This window comes from Leguminivora glycinivorella, chromosome 10 (genome assembly GCF_023078275.1).
Source record: "Leguminivora glycinivorella isolate SPB_JAAS2020 chromosome 10, LegGlyc_1.1, whole genome shotgun sequence".
Taxonomy (NCBI): domain Eukaryota; kingdom Metazoa; phylum Arthropoda; class Insecta; order Lepidoptera; family Tortricidae; genus Leguminivora; species Leguminivora glycinivorella.
The window spans coordinates 18,420,514-18,442,867 of record NC_062980.1 but is presented as its reverse complement, the minus strand read 5'-3'; the positions used below and the strand labels follow the sequence as shown (position 1 = coordinate 18,442,867).

The 22,354-nt window shown below is 38.4% G+C and overlaps 1 protein-coding gene across 1 annotated transcript in view; it reads left to right on the top strand.

Moving 5' to 3' along the window:
- The window catches only part of LOC125230602 (protein yippee-like), a 204,915-nt gene that overhangs the window by 8,002 nt on the left and 174,559 nt on the right, over positions 1–22,354 (top strand). The window lies entirely within an intron of this gene.

Here is a 22,354-nt window from a genome sequence, read left to right as displayed (position 1 = left end):
AGAGAGTGACATAGGCTACTTTTTGTCTCTTTCTAACGCGAGCGAAGCCGCGGGTAAAAGCTAGTTCTTTTATACATTACAAGCACGATAACATAGTGCCTGCTCTTTATCCAGGATTGCTTAACGATCATAGACTGAGTGAATTATGTTCTCTACGTATTTAATTTTAACCCAAAGGAATTAGAAACTTTTTACATTTACGAAATTGTTTTTCCAGACAATATTTTGTGGATTACCTACAAATATAAGTTACGTAATTTTCTTACAAAATTTACGTAAAATCAAAGGTTGGCACAATATTCTAAATAAGTATAATTGAAGACATTCAAGTTAATTAAATAAAAGTCACCCTCCAGCAAAACTCTTCCAAACTAAGTTGAGAAACATTAAAAACTTAATTATAGAGTTGGTAGAGAACTGTTTGCATGACTGACTCTAGGTTTCAGTAAAAGATATTTGTCGAGAAGAGGCTTCGCAAAAACTTACCTACTGAGCACTACGGACGATTGTAGTTATTTTGATCTGGCTCAGTCGGTAGTGACCCTGCCTGCTACGCCGCGGTCCTGGGTTCGAATCCCGGAAAGGGCATTTATTTGTGTAATGAGCACAGCAAGCCTAAACTATTGTAACTCACTATGCAAATGCATACCTACCCACATTCAAAAACAAAGCCGTTTATTCGGTTTTGCACGGTTATTCTCTGGCAAGCCCGAATGCGCAGTGCCGCCGCGGTCCATAACTGGGTCAAACCAGTTGCTCTGCAACTGCTGCAAACGGGGATGTTCGGGACTTTGCGATGCACTTGCATGACTGAGTTTTTGCTAAAAAAAGATGACGTCTGTAAAAATGTAAAGTTTTCAGATAAAGCGTTTATCGCAAGTATCGCAACCGACTGTTTGATTTTCCAATGCACCATCACTAAGAGCGTTTTCACATTATCCGATAGGATATTTATTTATTTATTTATTTATTTATTTATTTATTTATTTATTTATTTATTTATTTATTTATTTATTTATTTATTATTCAAATAAGTTACACAGCATAACAGTAAAACCAAAGCACTGTGAAACCGACATCGGATGTAGGACAGATGTCAAACGCAGATGTCAAAGATGGCGGCCTTAATTTATGTATAGGATATCGGATCGGATAACGTAAAAAATGCTTAACGGACTTAGAGGAAAAGGGAGTGTACATGTACAAGTTTCTATAATGGGTTGGCAACGCGCATGTGACACTCCCGAGTTGCAGGCGTCCATAGGTTACGGTGGCCGCTTTCCATCAGGCGGACCGTATGCTTCTTTGCCACCGACGTAGTATAAAAAAAAGATGCCGATAAGCCTCATTTCGATATGTTAGCAAGCACAGTTAGATTCTCTATGTGTGCAGTTCCTTAAACTTCTAAAAGAGAGGTTCCGATTGATTTAATTTTTCAAATGAAGTTAACCTTTATCTGTGTCAGATGTTTCAGTGGAAAAATCTATTCTGTCTAGACGACAGAGCTTTCTTCGAACATTTAATCGCACAAGTTCTAGCCCAAGTTTTTGCATTGAACCAATATAATATGACCTCAAAATCCATCTTTATGACGACCGAGTGACCTACGGTTGTTAGAGAGAACTACAGCTAATATAGCCATATTTTGGAATATTTACACGTCGAAAACTCGTTGATATGCCATTTAATTACATTGTTTACTGTTTAGGTTGCATAGAATTCAGCATACCAATCAAACACCTCGATGTACAGTCAGCCAATTGGAACCCTAGGCCACTCTACAACCATGTCAAAATGACAAGCAGTAAGAGATTTCTTACAATCTGATTTATAACGTCACTATAACATAGTACAGTACTACAGTGGCCTAGGGTTCCAATTGGTTGACTATATGTACATACTGAAATCGCATGCGAGATATCGCTCCGTGTAAAATAGTCCCTTAGTCTACAAGAAATTACCTCTTACGCTAAAGTCATCCTTTAGAATACCTCCCCCGAGACTGTTTCACTAGAATTTTGGGTTCACTGAATGTTAGCGGCATTACAAGTATTAGTCGGGACCATCGGTTCGGATATCAGCCTTTTAGTCGGGTGAGCAATTACCTAAGATCGTAAAAAATGTAATCCTAATAAATTCGTACTTTTCTCCTTATACGAATAAATGGTGGGTTAATATAATAGTCTCATCGTTTTGTAACATTTGAAGGCTACGTTCACATGGCATGGGGCCCATTTTCCCGTAGGCATACCGTATAACGAGAAAATATCGAATCCAATAGTTGCCGTATGAACGTCAATCTATCTATTGTTAGTTTGGTTTTTCTAAATTGTTAGTTATATTGTTTATTCTGAATTGTAAGCTGTTGGTTCTCCAAATAATAAATAATACTTATTGTTAAAGATTTTCTGGTATTTCGTAAAACGGAAATCGCCGATCCGACATTTGGCGCGTATCAACGCATAGATCTAATGAAATAGTCGCTAAAAAGACCGTGTAATTGTTCCGGAGACTCCGCGCGGTGACATGAAATAAAATAAATAATAAAAAATATTCAAATGCTCAGGATGTATTTTTTACTCCTGTCTTGCGATACGGTGAGCATACAAATGAACATTATTGTGCTATGGCCTTGGACGTTAACCGTCTGTAACTCGATATGTCTGAATCTTGGAATTAGTTGTGAGGTTGTGACTGTCTGGAAGTTGTGGTCTTTTTATAGTGTTTTTCGAGGATTTGTGACTAACCGATGCCGAAAGTTGATGTCTTCCTTCATTGCACAAACCAGTATGGGTTATGGTGGTGTATGGTTTAGCTGTGAGCTTTCCGATATGTAGGTACCTCGTGCCAACGCCGGTGGAATGTTATTACGAATTTTCTACGCGACGGCATAGCAATCGATTTTGCGTCACGGTAACAAATTAGGCCTTTTCACATTGGCGATATTGATCGGTTATCGTAAAACTATCAATTAAAAGCGCCTGTTCTTTCCTGAACGTGCTGATATATATTCTGGAAAGTGTGCACAGGAACTGCATGACCTGGGGCCCGTTTCTCGAAAGGTACAAGCCTTGTATTATAAGTGCGCGAACTGTCAAATCGTATGGGTTGTCATGTCAACACACTTGTAATACAAGGCTTGTATTACCTTTCGAGAAACGGGCCACTGGTTCCTCCTTCCCCGTTCCATCACCGGACAACCAGGCGCGGGGAGCGGTTTCACCCTTACGTTGTCGACCTTACTTTTCATTCACACAAAGAGGTTTGACTCTTCTTTCGTAATGCGAACTGCTAAGGAATGGAACATCAGGAACATGCTCCCCTCATCTGTATTCCCGGCCAAATTCGGCGGTGTATTCAAGTCAAGAGTAAATAGGCTATTACTGAACCAGTGAGCTGCAACTTCGGCCTTGTCACTTTCCATCAGGTGCGACTAAGGTCAATCACTGGCCAGTTTATAATAATAATTAAAAAAAAACAAATACATAAATAACAATATGTGTCGGGTCACATTAAAGTCAAACCGCCCGTTACAGAGTTTAGCGTTCGCTAAATTTCTTGTATGGGACTTTCTATAGACTTCTGCTGCTTGACGTTGACGATACAACTGGCCCTAAGGCACTGGTCCCACCGAGAGCTAGTAAACTATGAGCTATCGGCTATAAAAACGAACAAAAGATAATCACTCGTGTAAATAAAAGAGACACAGCGATGTTTATAGCTACTCGCCCAGCGGTGAGCTATCAGTATCGCCGTGTCTCTTATTTGCACGGGGGTGCTTATCTTTTGTTCGTTTTTTAGCCGATAGCTCATAGCTTACTAGCTCGCGATGGGACCAGTGCCTTAGTCGCTCTCCTCCCATGAGTCGGACAGAAGCTGGCTATAGGGCTGCCACGAGTTTGACACCATGTGAACACAGCTTTATTTCAACGTAATTGGATGGGTTCCTGAACAAGTCGAGACAATTTATCCATGTGGGTGTAAACATATCTAAATCCATACTTATATTAATGGGAAAGTGTCTGTTTGTCAGTCTTTCACGGCAAAACAGAGCAACTAAAAGACACGGCGATATTGATAGCTCACCGCTGGGCGAGTAAACAAACATCGCCGTGTCTCTTTTATTTTCACGGGAGTGATTATCTTTTGTTCGTTTTTATAGCCGATAGCTCATAGTTTACTAGCTCGCGGTGGGACCAGTGCCTAAGCTTAGGATAAACTGACTGAAGGGACGGAGACTGACATACTCGTAGGCTACTTTTGTCTCTTTCTAACCCCACAATGGGGGGCTCATTCCCCAATTAAATGCGAGTGAAGCCGCGGGCAGGCAAAAGCTAGTGGAATAAAAATGGTTGTTGTATGGAGAGACTAGAGGGAATATCGAGTGAGATAAACAACAGACTACTTTGTAATCGACAGGTTCAAGGTTAAAAGGGTCAGTTTCTTTGTTTTTGTACTTTTATTATACTGCGCATTGGTCCACTGAAATAATTCAAGTACTCTACAGTCTACAGGGCCGGATTTTTTCTTAGGTGCCAGGCGTAGGGGTTCAGGGTTATTTTAGGACCCTTGAAATTTCACGGTCTTCAAATACGGCCCTGCCTCTTTGTGATCAAATATTGAAACTCGCCAACTTTTAATTCATATTATTAAACTGACATAATAAAACGCCGGGTAAAATATAAAACGCCGTCTTGAGCGATTAAGTCCCCTTTTTAATAGATCGTGTTAATGCGTTTTCACATTATCCGATCCGATATCGGATGCCGGAAGGATTTCAAAGGCAAAAATCAAAGATGGCGGCTTGCATGTATGGGATATCGGTCCTACACCCGATATCGGATCGGATAATGTGAAAACGCAGTTTAAAATTTACATATTTTGAATTCATATCTTAAAAAAAAACATTCAGTCGAATTGAGAACCTCCTCCTTTTTTTGAAGTCGGTTAAAAAGCCGCAGGCTTTTACGTATCATTTGATGAAACGATATCGTTTTCTATATAAGCCCAATAAAACCTTCCATTCCAAGGCTTCATATTACAGTTCGTTTCTCGTTTAGGTAATACAATAGCGGGAAATCTATTCACCCCAACTTCGCTCCTTAAAGAATGGGGTGAAATTGAACAGGCTATCAATTCTATTGTCGAATGTCGCGGTTTCAATATGTTGCTATTCCTCGCCTTGCCATAACCAGTGACGATGCGACATTTGTCAGAAGTTTAACCCCAGCAGCGTTTGTTTTGTTTTTAAATTTCCATCACACTCGCTCGTAAATGGTGTTAAAAAAAAAGTTTTTTTTTTTACATTACACTTTCCGCCAAACTGTAGAACAGTTTGTTGGCAGAAATAGGCTCCCTTTCATCACATTACTGTTGTTTCACTTAGGTGTTAAAGTGTTAGTACAAGTTACAAACATAGTTACTTAATACTACTTACTAAATTAATTCATTTTAATTACGTATTTAACTAGAGTTACCTATCAGTTTCAAATTGCTTCAACATAAACTTTTTTAATTTTGATTTAAATACATTTTTGCTTGTGCTTTTCCTAATGCTTAATGGTATATTGTTATAAATCTTAGGTACAAGATAAGAGAGTTATTACATGCCTGCATACTGATTCGTAATTACCATTACACATTACACATTATTAGATAAAGAGGTCGAGATTTTAAAATCAGTTAAATATCGCAAACTGCAGTATTTTGGTCATAACTATCATGCGAAACGAGAAGTATGAACTTCAACTCATAATCCAGGAAAAGATCCAAGGGAAACGATCATCTGGACGACGACGTAACTCCTGGGGGCCGATTTTTGAATCTCACGGCGTTCGAATTCAGAAAATTGTCACTGAAAATAATAGGCAATTCACCGTTTTCAACCGGTATTTTAGTGACAGTGAGACTCAAAAATCGGCCCCCTGGCTCAAAAATCTACGAACATGGTTTCTCATTATTCCATTATTCTCATTACTCGCTCATTATTCTGCGCGGCTGTATCTAAAGTCTGTATAGCCCTTATATCGCCAACCTCCGGTAGGAGATGGCACTGGAAGAAGAAGAAGACTAGTTCCTGAGTTTCGGCATTCTTTCGGATCCTCCAACTGCCATCGTCTCTCTACATTTACCTTATAGTGGTTGTCAGGACGTCAGGAGGCGATTGCTTACTAAGCTAAGGCAACAGTTTTTCAGGAAAAGGAGGATGATTGACAGGAACGACCGTTTTTCTGTTACATTTAACGTTTCAATGTATCGCGGGCTATTGTCAACGCGTTTGTAAAGGATATTGGGAAAATATATTGAGTGGGACCATTTATTGTCCGTTATTTTGTCAGCTTGGAGGCGTAGATATCGTTGCTTGAAAATCTTGAAATACATGTCAGCGGTCGGTCGTAACATTCGCCTGATTGTATTTAATTAAACTTAATATCGTCTCGGCAATGGATAAGATAAAGAATGAGTATATAAGAGGAAGCCTGAAAGTTGCACCGATAGTAGAAAAAGTAAGAGCTAATCGTCTGGCATGGTATGGGCATGTGATGCATAGGGATGAAAGTCATGTGACGAGAAATGCATTGCGAATGAGTGTGGAAGGAAGTAACGGGAGAGGAAAACCGAGGAAAAGGTGGATGGATTGCGTGAGAGATGATATGAAGCGAAAGCAAGTGAATGATGAAATGACGGATGATAGGGAGGTATGCTGCGCCGACCCCAAATGAATGGGATAAGGGCAGGCGAATGATGATCGTCTCGGCAACGTCATGCAGCTGCTCTCTGTAGGTGGGTTAAAGAATACCACATATATGTAATTATAGCTGATTTAAACTTACACAATGTTTATACATATTTATAATTGTACTAAATGGTACTTAATCGTTTGTATAGGTATGGCTGAGTTTTGTGTGTATGTATGTATGGCCTCTGACGATTCGACGTTTCGTTATCCACAATTAAGAGGGCTTTCGTGTTAAAAATAGTGAAATCGCAACCGAGCGCTCGATCATACCGTGTGTGGTATCAAATTAAAGGGCTTTGCGAGTAGTTTATAAATATATATCACATTATAGGACTTTTTCTACTTGGTCTAACAAAATATGAGAAAATGTCCAAAAGTGGTAATAATTGTACCGGTGAAGGCTCGTTTTCAAAAAATTGGCAAAAATCAATAATAGCAATTTATAATCACTAAGGCATAACAGCAATTTAAGTAAACGTTGCAGATTAATTTAGTACAAAACTTACTTCGATTTGATGTAGATTTTCAAAGAAATTGTCACTTAATTTTAGGTAATTTCTGAAAAAATTGAATTCGCCTTAGGCTAGTTTACTCTTTTTCAAAAACTTAAAATAAAAATCTAGTCTGAAATGATTGTGGTACAGGATATACGAATTATAAATTTACCCGTTTTAATATTCAAAATTGTCCAAATTTTACAAATAAGATCGACTGATTCAGCTCTATACGTGCGTTTTTCTAAACGTGCATTAGAGAAAAATTCATAATTAATTTAGTGAGTTAGTTTTCAAAAATCCAGTCTTATAAAAATCAAGATACGAGGGCTGATTGAAAAGTTCGCGGCTTAAATATGAAATCAAAACCAAAGTTTTTTTATAATATTTTTATTTCTCTACGTAGTCCCCGTTAAGGTCTTTGCACTTATTCCATCTGGATTCCAAAGCCATTATACCACTTTTAAAAAAAAATTCCTCCAGGCCTTCAAAATAGGTATCCACTTCAGCTTGGACCTCGTCGTTGGTCAAAAATTTCTTACCACCCATGTGTTTTTTTAAGTTTGGAAATAAATGGAACTCCGATGGTGTCAAATCGGGTGAATAAGGCAGATGCGGCAATAATTCAAACCCGCAATTATGAATTTCTGCCATTGACTTTAGTGACGTATGCACGCGTGCATTGTCCTGGTGGAAAAGAACTTTCTTTGTCAGCACTCCAGGTCTTTTTACTTTCAAAGTCGACGTAAAAGTCGACGTAATCGACGTAAAAGTTCGCAATAATAGTCCGAGTTTATAGTCGTACCTTTTTGGAGATAGTCAACCATTATTACACCCTTTGCGTCCCAGAACACTGATGCCATAACTTTATTTGCCGACAAAATGGCCTTTGCCTTTTTGGGTGGCGGAGATCCAGCACGAACCCACTGTTTTGATTGCTGTTTAGTCTCGGGCGTATAGTGGTAGACCCATGTCTCATCCATAGTAACATATCTGTCCAAAAAGTCTTGAGGGTCAGCTTCATACAGGTCTAGACAGTCGCGTGAAATTGTTAGACGAGTGATTTTTTGTTCCACTGAAAGGAGCTTTGGAACCCATCTCGCCGACACCTTGGAAAACCCTAATTCGTTAACTATAATGTTTTGAGTTTTTTCATAGGAGATGCCTACGATGTCGGCTATTTCTCTCACTTTTAACCGTCGGTCTTGGATTACCATTTTGCATACAGTTGCCACATTATTTGGATTGGTCGCAGTAGTTGGCCTCCCGGAGCGAGGGTCATCTGCGATACTGACTCGTCCCCGCTTGAATTCAGCTGCCCACTTTTTTACCATCGTATATGATGGACCGGATTGCCCTAATGTACACTGCATATCTTCATAAATTTGTTTCGCAGTCAATCCTTTTTTATGAAGATATTTAATTACATCACGTTGCTCCAAATTGTCCATTGTGAAAAAACTGCTTACACGTATTTTTAAATGAGAGGAAAAACTTATTTTAAAATATTGCATTTGATTAAAATTTCGCGGGATGACAACTAAATAATGACAGTTCAAAATGACGGCAGAAAAAAGAAACTAAGTTTTTTTTTTAATGGTCAGGCCGCGAACTTTCCAATCAGCCCTCGTAATAAGATGCTCTAACTGGAACTTGAATTAAATAAATCTATTGGATAACGGAAAGTGTAGTATTTCACCGACTAAAACTATCAATTTTACATTCTTTAGACGTTTTTTTTGAAAGCAGCCTTAAGTTATGAGAGTTTGACATGTGTTGTTTTTGACATTCAAGTTTTGGAATTGAATTTCAACCAGTTAATTTTTATAGAATCACTAGCTTTTCCCCGTGGCATCGATCGCGTTAGAAAGAGACAAAAAGTGGCCTATGTCACTCTCCATCCCTTCAACTATCTCCACCTAAAAAATCACGTCAATTCGTCGCTTCGTTTTGCCGTGAAAGACGGACAAACAAACAGACACACACACTTTCCCATTTATAATATTAGTATGGATTAGTATGGATGTGAACAATGCAACAACTGTGACTTAATTTCATAGTGAGCAATATCAAGCTAATAGGTCAAAGCACTGCTAGATATTATGAATATTAATAAGTAGGTAGGTATTGCATTATGTATGTGCATAGTAACACTGCGTTCATAATTTTAATCAACATAAACATAATGGAATCGACGCATATGTTTATTACGTATATGTCAAATCAATTATCGAATTTAAAGTTTGTTATGAAATTAAAATGGAACAATTAAGTAATGCTAAAAACATCTATACTTATATATATTTTTTATGAAAAGGTAGACGTTTGACCACGATCACACCCGATGGTAAGTGATGATGCGGTCTACGGTGGAGCACGCTTACCTATGAGATACCTATTTACTCTTGCTTTCTACTCATGCGGAAACACAGACTCACCCATAGATTCAGATATTCGCCCATAAAATGCGAAGTCTTATCAATTCGTCATAAATATTGTTATCATATATCGATTATGAAATCCAAAAAATACGTACTAATCGTCCCATATTCCTGATTCTTGCGTTTGGTAATTACTAAGACTGCTAAGTGTCATGCTAGTCTCAGTTCAAACCGTTCAAAAACTTGTAAATTACATCACAAAGATTAATAAACTCATATTTTAGCACACATGCTCATTAACTTTACCGCTAAGTACGTTTACCTCGGCTAAGAAGCTAATATTTAAAATTTAAGTTTTATATCATCACCACATCTTAAACAGTGCGCGTATTTTTCGTGCACTTAGTTTTTGTGATTACTATTAAAGTATTTTATCCTTTTAATAAAGTATGTTAGTAGTAATAAACTGGGAAAATGGGGTTTGATTAAAATGAGTGCCCATTGGTGTATCCACATACTACATGATATGACTTTACTTGTTAGACGATGAAAGTATTTAATTGCTAATTAATGTCTGTGTTTCATATATCGCAAATTATTTCAATTACCTATTATTTTTTAGTGATTAAATTATAGGTATTTCTGTATAGATATTGGGGTTTTCATCTATAGAATATGTTCTAGCCAACCTCGGCTCCATTCAGTTTTTAAAGATGTCTATCAAATTACGAACGTCTATAAGTAATTAAATTGATTGAATAATTAACACAGATTACTGTTTGGAAGTAAACATTTTTACGAATGAGTAAATGGGTGCGTTTCCTAATATAATTTGAAAGTCCGTTAGTTCCTAATGTTCAGTGAAGCGTTAGTGTGGCTAGTTATTGGACTGTAACAGCATTTTCACATTATCCGATCCGATATCGGATGTAGGAAGGACGTCAAAAGCAAAAATCTGAGATGGTGCCTTTAATGTATAGGATATCGGTCCTACATCCGATATCGGATCGGATAATGTGAAAACGCACTAAATGTTACTTCAAGATTCCGAAAACACTGACATTACTGCAGCAATAAAGGCTAACATTCGCGTTACTGCCAACTGCATTGCTGCACGAAATGTCAAATCAATGGAGAAGGTTGGAGTTTCGAAGAAACCGTGTTAAAAGCAATGTTGTTGCTAAGCGTACATAAATAATATATATATATATATATATATATATATATACATATATAAAGAGCTTACACTTCCAATACTGCTGGTGTTTCGGGTGTCCATAGGCGACAGTGATCGGTTACCTACTGTATTGGTATCCTTTTTGCACCTTCAGTTAAAAATGTAACCCGCATGAACAGAAACACTCTTTATAGGACGTTAAACTTCCATATTGCCCGTAGACCCGAGAATGTTTAATAGCCGTGCTTACGATGCGTGAAACTTTGATAAAGGATACCTTGTAGCTTTGTTTTGGAAAATAAAATTGAGAACAATTCTTTCTCGGGGGAAGCACGAAGATATATTAACTTACATTCTAAAGTTCCTTTTCCCCTCACTTGGTCGGAAACACGTGTTTTGTCCTTCAATACCAGCGGGTAAAAACGCATTTTATCCACTAGTGGATAAAGTAATTTGACCTTGAATAAAATCAAATTAACTGCTTTAAAATTGATAAAAGGAGGTGAATCTAGTAATAAAGATGATTTACCACCTGTGGAACTACTGGAAGTAATATTAAACGAATTTTTTGCGCTGTAGTTTCCTCGCTATAGTGAGAGGAAAAGTTTTGTGTTACACTCGGGTGCAAATGTATTTTACTTCTCGTGTGTTAAAAACTCGCAAGTTCAGGATTCTATTCTTGAACCACTCGCTACGCTCGTGGTTCAACTATAGTATCCTCAACTTGCTCGTTTTTCCATTCCACACTCGGCGTTAAAATACAACTTTGCCCCCTTGTATAACAAATAACTATTATATGTCAAAGAAATGCATTAAATTATTTAGGTTTGTAACATTTGTTAAATACTTAATGCCACCAGTGGGCTTGATCGCTTTTTCTTTAGTGTATGGTATCTATTTCAGTTTACTTAATGTAAGTTATTCAGTTTTTTGCTCGTCCTAATTTGTTAAATTATCAATGTTATTTTCCCCGCCACCTTTAGGTAGTGGGGAAGAGATCGCTCTTTAGCGATAATGCCGCCTGTTGTTAACACTATATTCATATTTATTGTAATAAGTGTGTAGTTGTGTACCTACATTTTGAGGTTGTGTATTGTATAATAATTATGTATATTTTCTTGTTTTCAGGTAAACATCCACCATGACGGTTTCTAAGACATCACACTTCATTAAAATAGTAAGTCTAGCATGTAATGAATACATTCGCGAGCTTCCATGAAAATATGAAAGCCTTAGTTTTTTTTTGCAAAAAATCCTTTTTGGCACAAGCTTTTATCGCCGACTGTACCTTTCTTTCACCAGTCATCTACTGTTTCTGATGAGATGTTTCTGAAAACCCCTTACTCGATGGGGATACGACTTTTCATAAAAAAGTTCCTAATGACCACCTTTCTTCTCCATCATCAGATCAGCTCCATGATACCATAAGATTGCATTGTCATGTGATTTACATATGTGTGCAAAATTTCAGCTTAATTGGAAACGGGGAAATGGGTCAAATTTAGCTTCTACGTTTTAACCCAAACTAACATACTAACAAGGCAAGTTTAAGACGATACGGTAGGGGTCAGTTCTCGATACAAACGCTCTCGACTATTTCCTCCCTGGTTTTTGAAGATAGAGCAATGATTTTTTCAACACAGATTGTTATTATTTTTATATGTGTCGGACCGTTTTGATTTTTTTGATATTCTGCTTTTTAAAGATTCTAGAGCCAATCGAAAATTTCCAAAAACGGCCTTTTACATTGTGGCGAAAAAAAAGGTGTGATACTCAAGATTGGTAACAATAACAATTAACCAAAAAAACTAAACGGTCCGACATAGATTATTTCATTGTTATTCAGATTCTCAAATTTCATTCAGATTGATTAAGTTTTGAAGATTAGATTAGATTAGATTTCTTTATTTCATGATAAAAATTACACTATAAATTTGCTACATGTCAAAATTATGTTTATCTTCTCATCATGATCGTCAAAAATTACATAATAAATTCCAAATAAAAATAATTGTGTCTCCCAAATGAGGATCGTCATTTACAAAGAAAGAAAATACACATGCCAAGCTAAATAAAATTAATAAATTAAGTTACAATATTATGAAATTATCACGAAGCAAGAAAATATTATATAACAGAGAAATATAGGTATAATTATATCATTCGTCATTAAAAATTCAAATCCATGTACTCATTTACAGAGTACATGGGGTTATCTAACAAAAGGTTTCTCAATTTGCGCTTAAATGCTTCGTCACATGGCTCATTTCTCAGATCGGCAGGTAAGTGCTCATAGTAAGTAGGACCGATGACTCGAGGGTTCTTTCTTGAAAGTGCCATGCGACGGGGGACTGTTCTCAGACGGCCTGTAGATCGAAGCTGTTTGCCCGGAAAGTCAATGCGTGCAAATTGGGATATATTATGTCTAACATACAGCAGTACGTCGAACAGATATTGTGAGTAGTGCGTCATTATACGTTGAGAACCGAAGAGCTCTCTACAAGGGTACCTGTCTTTTACACCGGTACGTATTGCGCGTTTCTGCATTATAAGGACTCTTTTTGCATCAGTTGAATTGAAGGAGGAAAGAGTCGAGAGCGGAACCTCGATTTTAAAGATTTTTTTGAAATATCTTTTGACTGAGTTGTTCTCAATGGACAATTTTTTTTCGATAAATCTAGTTAATAACACTTGTATATTTTACTAAAATTCCCTAGTTGAAAGGGGGGCTCCTTTCCATTTTAGCATTTTCGCTACCGTATCCTCTTAATAAAATATTGTAAAAACATTTTGTGCCGGCCTAGCTGAAATGACAATAAGGTACAGTACAGTTAGGGAATGCAATCCCGACTCGGGATTGAAAATTCGGGATCCCGCGGGATTAGAAATATATTAATCCCGCGGGATCCCGGAACTTTCGGGATCCCGTCTAGTTTAAAAAAAAATTATATTCGGATGACTGAAGAAGCCAATAACTGCTTGTTTGTGATAATTAGGTTAACTAAAATAACATATTACTTGAAAGAAAATAAAAATCTTTATTCTTTAATCTTACTAACTAAATAATTATCAAGTTTTACGGAAATTAACATAAGTGAATTAGGTAATCAATACAATAAGCATATTTCAAGTTTCAAGAGAATTAGGAAGTAGTTTAGTTACTTAAGAGTGATTTTGAAAATGACTCCTTAAAAAACAAAGGGTATTAATTGTGTAAAGGTTAAATTGTGGCGTAGGCGAGAGGCTGGCAACCTGTCACTGCAATGTCACAGTTTCGTTTTCTTTCAACCCCCTTATTTGCCAAGAGGGGCACTGAAGCTGTAGTAGTTTCATGTGTTCTGCCTACCCCTTTATGGGATACAGGCGTGATTGTATGTATGTATGTATGTATTAATTGTGTCATCTGCTAAACGACATCTTATGTCCGTAGCAATGTACCCAGCTGCTGAGAATGCCCTCTCTGACTCTACACTGGTTGGCAACAGCGTGGCGAAGCAATTATATGCAAACTGCAAAAATCGCCCCCTTGTTCCTCCACACTCAAATAAATCCATTTATTTTTTTATGGTAGACTCTAATTTGTCCAAGTGTCGCTAATATTCGGGAATAGTCGGAATAGTTTTCTAACGCCGTGGCTTGCGTGGGCGACGGTCGCGCGATGATCGCGCGATGGCGATGCGACGCATACGAAATCAAACCTTATCGATATGGAAGTATGAGACGCGACGGCGACGGTCGCGCGACCGTCGCCCACGCAAGACACGGCGTAACGCTGTTTGGCGTTCCTGCCGCTCCCGGCCGTCAGTCAGCGCGCCGCTTGCGCCCCGAGTGGACGTGTGTAGTGTTGCTGACCACTGCCGCCCAATCCCGAACGGGATCTCGTCAAATTATGCGTCGGGATTGATCCCGAAAATTTACACGCGATCTCGCGAGATCGGGGCTGCATTCCCTAGGTACAGTCAACCAATTGGAACCCTAGGCCACTGTAGGACTATATCACAGTGACGTTACAAATCAGATTGTAAGAAATCTCTTACTGCTTGCTATTTTGACATGGTTGTAGAGTGGCCTAGGGTTCCAATTGGTTGACTGTACATGTATCAAATAATCGAGTATTGGTACCGTAATACATGTAGGTGTTCGAGCGTAAAATCGCTAGATTTCACTGAAGATTACGTTAATAACTAGGAAGTCAAGTCTGTGAAATAACATCTGAGATGTTTAACACTGAGAGTAAAAGCCTCTTCAGACCTACTTACCTTCTATTTTTATAGCAACAAAGTAAGGCAGACGTACGGAGTTCCAGATTCGTTTCATAGCAAATAGTTATTACAGTATTTCATCTGGGTACCTAAACACTTGCGTTTTAGTAACCATGATAATAACATTTTCTATTTTTTTTATGAAAAATGACAGTATACAATTTTAGAAAGTGGAACCCTGGATAAAAAGGTTAAAAAATATTTTATGGACGGAATCTTTTTAAGCCTTAGTAGTTAGTATCGTTATGTACTTAACTGGCACAGTCGGTAGGTTTCAGTTTCTTTATTCGAAATCTCGATTAATACTAAAAGTATATCTGTAGTATCTGATGTAAATCTACAATCTTGCATGCCATTTTACAATGGTACATTGGTAAATGTCATAACATAACATAAAAGTCATAACGTCACGCAATGGCACATTTCTATTCAGATTAGCGTTTGAGTGCAATTATTCATTGCAGCGTTTTTATTTAGTGACTAAACTGTTCGTAATATATTTATTGTGTCCATACTAAAAGCTTAAGTAAGTCGGTCTAAAATTTAGTGGTTTGCTTCGGATTTACTGGCCATCTTGTTGCAATCTTGGTTTACCGAGCTCCGCTCCAGTCTTACAGTTACGTAAGGAGGTTCAGTGCAAACACGTTGAGTCGATGTCAGAACTATATAGGTCACGGCGAGTCAATAATATGGGTCAACGAACTGTTGTGACTGGGATTTGTGGCTTCGTGAACTAATCAAACTTGTACCACAGTCTGACTAATAGCATAAATTAAATATAACAAGATCATAACATCCCATACATTAAAATGCGACCGCCTAAGACCGCGCTTACACTCCACCACACATAGATGGCGCCACAAAAAAAATGTCTTGTAGCTTTCGATTATACTTGTAGATGGCGTTAAGTGTCACTTTTGACATAGATTTACGGCTCGGAATTGACACTTAATGCCAATCTACAAATAATCGGTGGCAACAAGGCATTTTTTTGTGGCGCCATCTATGTGTGGTGGTGTAAGCGCGTTCGTAGGCGGTCGCATTTTAATGTATGGGATGGTATGATCTTGTTATATTTAATTTATGCTAATAGTATGACGATGATGATGTGAACTACTTCACTGCTCTACCTAGTTAGTAAAGTCTCTCATAAAACTGTCTTCACAGGAAACTATAGAGGAATATGTAATGAAAGACGTAACTCCATACATCAGTAAATGCGAGTTATTTGTAGTGACATCTAGCGTCAATCACCACCAGTGTCTCCATTTCACATTTCGCTCGTATAAACTTGTACGTATCACGTATAAGTATATATCGTATATATCTAAGCACGTGTGAGATAATATTTAAATAACAAGATTGAAAGATCATTCTGGTGTCAGTGTTTGTTCGAATTGGCTTGTGTCAGCGAACAATGAAAGCAATAACGCGCACTTGATAAATTGCAGTAACAATGTTGCAGATCATGTACTGTGTGCCTGAGTAACTATATTGCGCATTACATTTTATATTGTATGTAGTAGATAATGTTAAACCTTACTTCAGATTACATAATTTCTATAATATAGAATATCTTTAAACGAGAAATTCTTGTATGTATATAGTATACATATACCGTCGATCTCTCAACGAACAGGCCCCGTATTTCCCCAGGCATTTCTACGACGCGAAACGAAAACGAAACGCCGCGAAAGGTAGTCTGGCTCTGTCGTGCCAATACGCAAGAGCGATAGAGATAGATATCTACGAGCGTTTCGTTTCGTAAGCGTTTGTGCATTCGGCTGTCGGCTACGCATGCAGATCAGAAACAGCTCTAACGATTTCGCTGAAATTTGTTATGTGGGGGTTTTCGGGGATGAAAAATCGATCTAGCTTAGTCTAAGGTCCCGGGAAACAAGAATCTTCGAGTTTTCGAACTCCGAGCGAAGCTCGGTCTCCAAGGTACTGTAGATAATGTGGTATGAACCTCAAGTGTTGCTTTTTTTATAATCAAACTAGCTTTTGCCCGCGGCTTCGCTCGCGTTAGAAAGAGACAAGTAGCCTGTGTTACTTTCCATCCCTTCAACTATCTCCACTTAAAAAATCACGTCAATTCGTCTCTCAGTTTTGTCGTGAAAGACGGACAAACAAACAGACACACACACTTTCCCATTTATAATATTAGTATGGATTTGGTGTATTAGTTTAGTATTTAAGTAATAACTATACTCGTACATGTTACATGTAAAACTACAAACAGTACGAACAGTGATAACTTGATAAGAGACAGAATATAGGTAAATGAGTCACGGTTTTATCGCTAAAGAGCGATCTCTTCCAGACAAACTTTTTAGTTTTAGATTTTAATTCAAACGGATTGGAATTTTATGTTGTTCTAAATTTAAAACAGAGTTATAATGTAGCCAGAACGTCGCTCCTGGATAGATTTCCTGGGAGCGAGTGTTGCAACACATACACATGCAATGGCGTCAGCTGGCCTAGTTTAGGAAATCAAACATTCCCGGCCTGCAGCTATATTTGATCCGATCTAGTTTTGCCAGGTTACCATTATGGAAACAAACAAAACTATCATTTCTGGAATGGTACTCCCCAAAATCTAGTTACCTGATGCTTGTTTTCGATGCTTGAATTGTAATAGGATAGGTATTATAGAAACTTCTTATAATGATGTAAGCGAGTGACAAGACAAAGTTAAAAGCAGTTCAAATCAAACCAGGCAGGCAAGCACGGTCGCGTGATAAACGATAAAACATCAGGCCGTTCCTATCGCACTTACAAATAGTGCGAAAAGGACGGCCGGACGTTATATCATTTATCGCGTGACCCGACCCGGCCTCTAACTCGCATGTCGCGGGCGTGCAGTTTTATACAAATTGCTGCGCTGCAGTTCGACTGTTTTAGTCACAACAAACACATAATACGAAAACCTTTCGATCATGTTCTAAGTTTACAATTTAAATTAAAATGGCTTCGGACCGTAACCTGGCCCTTCGCGGCTTAGCTAACGATAATCCATGGTTTTGGATTACCGTCTAGTTAAAACCATACAGTGATCAGATTAGTTTTCGCTATTCCAGACAGACGTTAAATCTACCTAAGGTGTGTATGTGTTCATTCCAGTAGACAGTGAGCTGCGAAATCGCGTGGAGAAATTAAGAGGATACGGTAGCGAAAATGCTAAAATGGAAAGGAGCCCCCCTTTCAACTTGGGAATTTTAGTTAAATATACAAGTGTTATTAACTAGATTTATCGAAAAAAAATTGTCCATTGAGAACAACTCAGTCGAAAGATATTTCAAAAAAATCTTTAAAATCGAGGTTCCGCTCTCGACTCTTACCTCCTTCAAAACTTAATCAATCTGAATGAAATTTGAGAATCTGAATAACAATGCAATAATCTATGTCGGACCGTTTAGTTTTTTTGGTTAATTGTTACCAATCTTGAGTATCACACCTTTTTTTGCGCCACAATGAAAAAGGCCGTTTTTGGAAATTTTTGATTGGCTCTAGAATCTTTAAAAAGCAGAATATCAAAAAAATCAAAACGGTCCGACACATATAAAAATAATAACAATCTGTGTTGAAAAAATCATTGCTCTATCTTCAAAAACCAGGGAGGAAATAGTCGAGAGCGTTTGTATGGAGAATTGACCCCTACCGTATCGTCTTAAAAAATTGTAACAATTCGCCTTCATTGATAAATTCGCCATGCACTTTCGCAGCTCACTGTACAGTCAACCAATCGGAATCCTAGGCCACTGTAGAACCCTTTCACAGTAAAAGTCTGATTTACTTCTGATATAGCAAATAAAGCACTGTGTCAATACGACAGGGTTCTAGAGTGGCTTAAGATTCTAATTGGCTGACTGTACCTCCTAAGGTTTTTGACCAGTGGTGGGAAAAGTACGGCCAGCGGGCCATATCCGGCTCGCGAAGGGATTTCATCCGGCCCCCCACTGGTCCTTAAATATATGGCTAGCACTGTAGTTAGAAAATGCATTTTTGGTGTAAATCTAAACTTTATTATCATTCTCTTACCCTCTTCCCATTATTTGGGGTCGGCGCAGCAGATTTTCCTCCTCCACTCCTCTATCAGCCATAATTTCCATACACCTTTCACTCTCATATCATTGTTCACACATTCCATCAATCTTTTCTTAGGCCTTCCACTACCATTGTCGCCATCCACCTTCATATTTAGCACTAGTTTTATAACATTGCTTTCATCCCTTCTGGTCTGATATATATAAATCTGAACCTTATGTAAAATAATTTTGACCTTCAATTAAAAAACTTTGCTCATCACTGTTCTTGGCGCAGATTTCGGGGTTGCTTCACTTGGTCCTATGGTAAGAGTTACTCATTATTATGACTTTATGTCCACCCCGCAAAACAAATTACCGTAGACTAAATAAACTCCTGTACAGGAATTCCTGTTTTTTATGTCTTGAACTACTCGGGTATTGTGCTTTAACTACCTTAAGATAAGAAAGTACCCACCAAGTTTCATTCGAACTTCGTGGATTAAGTAGCTCGAGAGTTTCGTAAGCCAAGCTATTCTTATAATGTTTTACCGTTGTTCAGTTACCTTCAGTAATTACTTAATATTTACCCTTGGGAGAGAGACATGTGACAGTATTTATTACCTATTTGCTATTGGCGTTGTCTTTAACACGTGGAAGCCTTTCCTCCCACGTGTAGTCTGTGTCGTATGAATAGTTATTTGTTATACAAGGGGGCAAAGTTGTATTTTAACGCCGAGTGTGGAATTAGTTGAACCACGAGCGAAGCGAGTGGTTCGAGAATAGAATCCTGAACTTGCGAGTTTTTTAACACACGAGAAGTAAAATACATTTGCACCCGAGTGTAACACAAAACTTTTCCCCTCACTATAGCGAGGAAACTACAACGCAATAATTTTTAAGAAAAAAAAAACCGCCGCCTTTGGGGTTCTGGTGAAAGCTACTTGCGAATGTTGGATTACGTATTTCGGTTCTGACCATCACCAACAGTTCCACTGCACCAAATGTCAGTATTCTGGACGTAAGTGCACGCTGTTCTTATAAAAATACCAAAGTCACTATAAGCGTGCCGTTCAGATTTGAGGAGTTCCGTTCTGACCATCATCAGGAGTTCCACTGCACCAAATGTCACTGTTCTGGTCGTAAGGGCATGCTGTTCTTATAAAAATACCAAAGTCGCTATAAGCGTGCCGTTCAGATTTGAGGAGTTCCGTTCTGACCATCGTCAGCATTTCCACTACACTAAATGTCACTGTTCGGTACGTAAATTCATGCTCTCCTTTAAAAATACAAAAATCACCATATGTATGCCTTTCAGATTTGAGGAGTTCCCTCGATTTCTCCATGATCCCATCATCAGAACTGGGTCCTGAGAAAAATGGGACCAATCTGTATGCATGTATGCATATACATTCAATCAAAAAAAAATTTCAAAATCGGTCCAGTAACGACGGAGATATCGAGGAACAAACATTAAAAAAAAAAAAAAAATACAGACGAATTGAGAACCACCTTCTTTTGAGAGATTTGAGGCGGCGCTTAAAAATGCGTTTATCACTGCTACCAGTAGTTCCACAGGTGGTAAATCATCTTTATCACTAGATTCACCTACTTTTATAAATTTTAAAGCAGTTAATTTGACTTTATTCAAGGTCAAATTACTTGACCCACTAGTGGATAAAATGCGTTTTTACCCGCTGGTATTAAAGGACAAAACACGTGTTTCCGAGCTAGTGAGGGAAAAATACATTAAAATTGATTAAGTACTAATTACTTTATCTTTGTATTGATTTATTCGGTAATTTTAGATTACTCGCCGTATTTAGCAGTAAGACAACATTGACAACATCATCATCTTCCTTGCGTTATCCCTGCATTTGCCGCGGCTCATGAGAGTCTGGGGTCCGCTGTGACAACTAATCCCGAGGTTTGGCGTAGGCACTAGTTTTACGAAAGCGACGGCCATCTGACCTTCCAACCCAAAGGGTAACTAGGCCTTATTGGAATTAGTCCGGTTTCCTCACGATGTTTTCCTTCACCGAAAAGCGACTGGCAAATATCAAATAACATTTCGCACATAAGTTCCTAAAAACTCATTGGTACGAGCCGGGGTTCGAACCCGCGACCTCCGGATTTACAGTCACACGCTCTTACTGCTAGGCCACCAGCGCTTGACAACATTACGATAACATCTGAAATAAATAAATAAATTGAATTAAATAAAAAAAAAAAACCCATTATAAATATGGAGCATCTGATGATTTCGTGAACAAGTGTTCTGTAGTTTTAAACACGGTCTATTGACGATTTAGACGTATAGGAGTTATATTTTCTACAATGACAAATGGTCACATAAGTCCTGCATGCTCTCATAAAAAGCATCGGCTTTCCGTAAGTCTCTGAAAAACTTAGGAGCCCTTAGGATACCCATAAGACTATGGTTTCCTATAAACGCCATTGGCCGCATACGGCGTCACAATGTCACATCATACGCCGTCACGTCACATTGCTTAATATAGATAAGTGCTGTGCTGTTGTTGAGACGAAACGAACTCTGAATGGAAGCCCGCTAAACACCCGCGGTCGTGGCAAGCCACCCATTAGATAGAAGTAGGCTTGTGTAGGACATGTACTAATAGTACAAAAGATACGATTCCCTGCACTGTACTAGACCGAACTACTCACAAATGATTCTGCTCTCTAGTACATTTAGTACACTCACATACGCGCAACAGAATGGGAGCGAAAGAAGCGAAGAGCCGAGGAGTAACAGTGACAGCAAAGCGATCCGTGTGATCCGACCGCAACCGAACTAAAACCAACTGACTCGGACCGGGAGCACGCGAAAACGGCCGATCAGCTCTCGGCTAGTACGAGCGAGCGTTACTGTACGCTAAGGTCCGACCGAGATCTCGGTCTCGGTCTCGGTCTCGGCATTCTCGGCCGAAAATCGGGCCGAGATCTCGGTCTCGGTTCTCGGCCAAAATGGGCCGAGATTCTCGGCAAAACCGAGACTGTGATTTTGAATTTATTGCGCACGCGCGTCCGGTTTTTAGCTTTCCGTTAGTTACATCGCCCGTTTGGTATCCCGATTTTAGTGATTTTGGTAGGGTTTTTATCGATATTGTAAGCCAAAACCAAACAAATACCTAGGTATAATTCATAAAAGAGTGTAAAATATTTACGACAACTTGATGTATGTGGAAGACGACTAGACGACGACGACGCGAAAAATCAAATCAGCAATAGAATATGATAGAAATGGCGAATTATGGA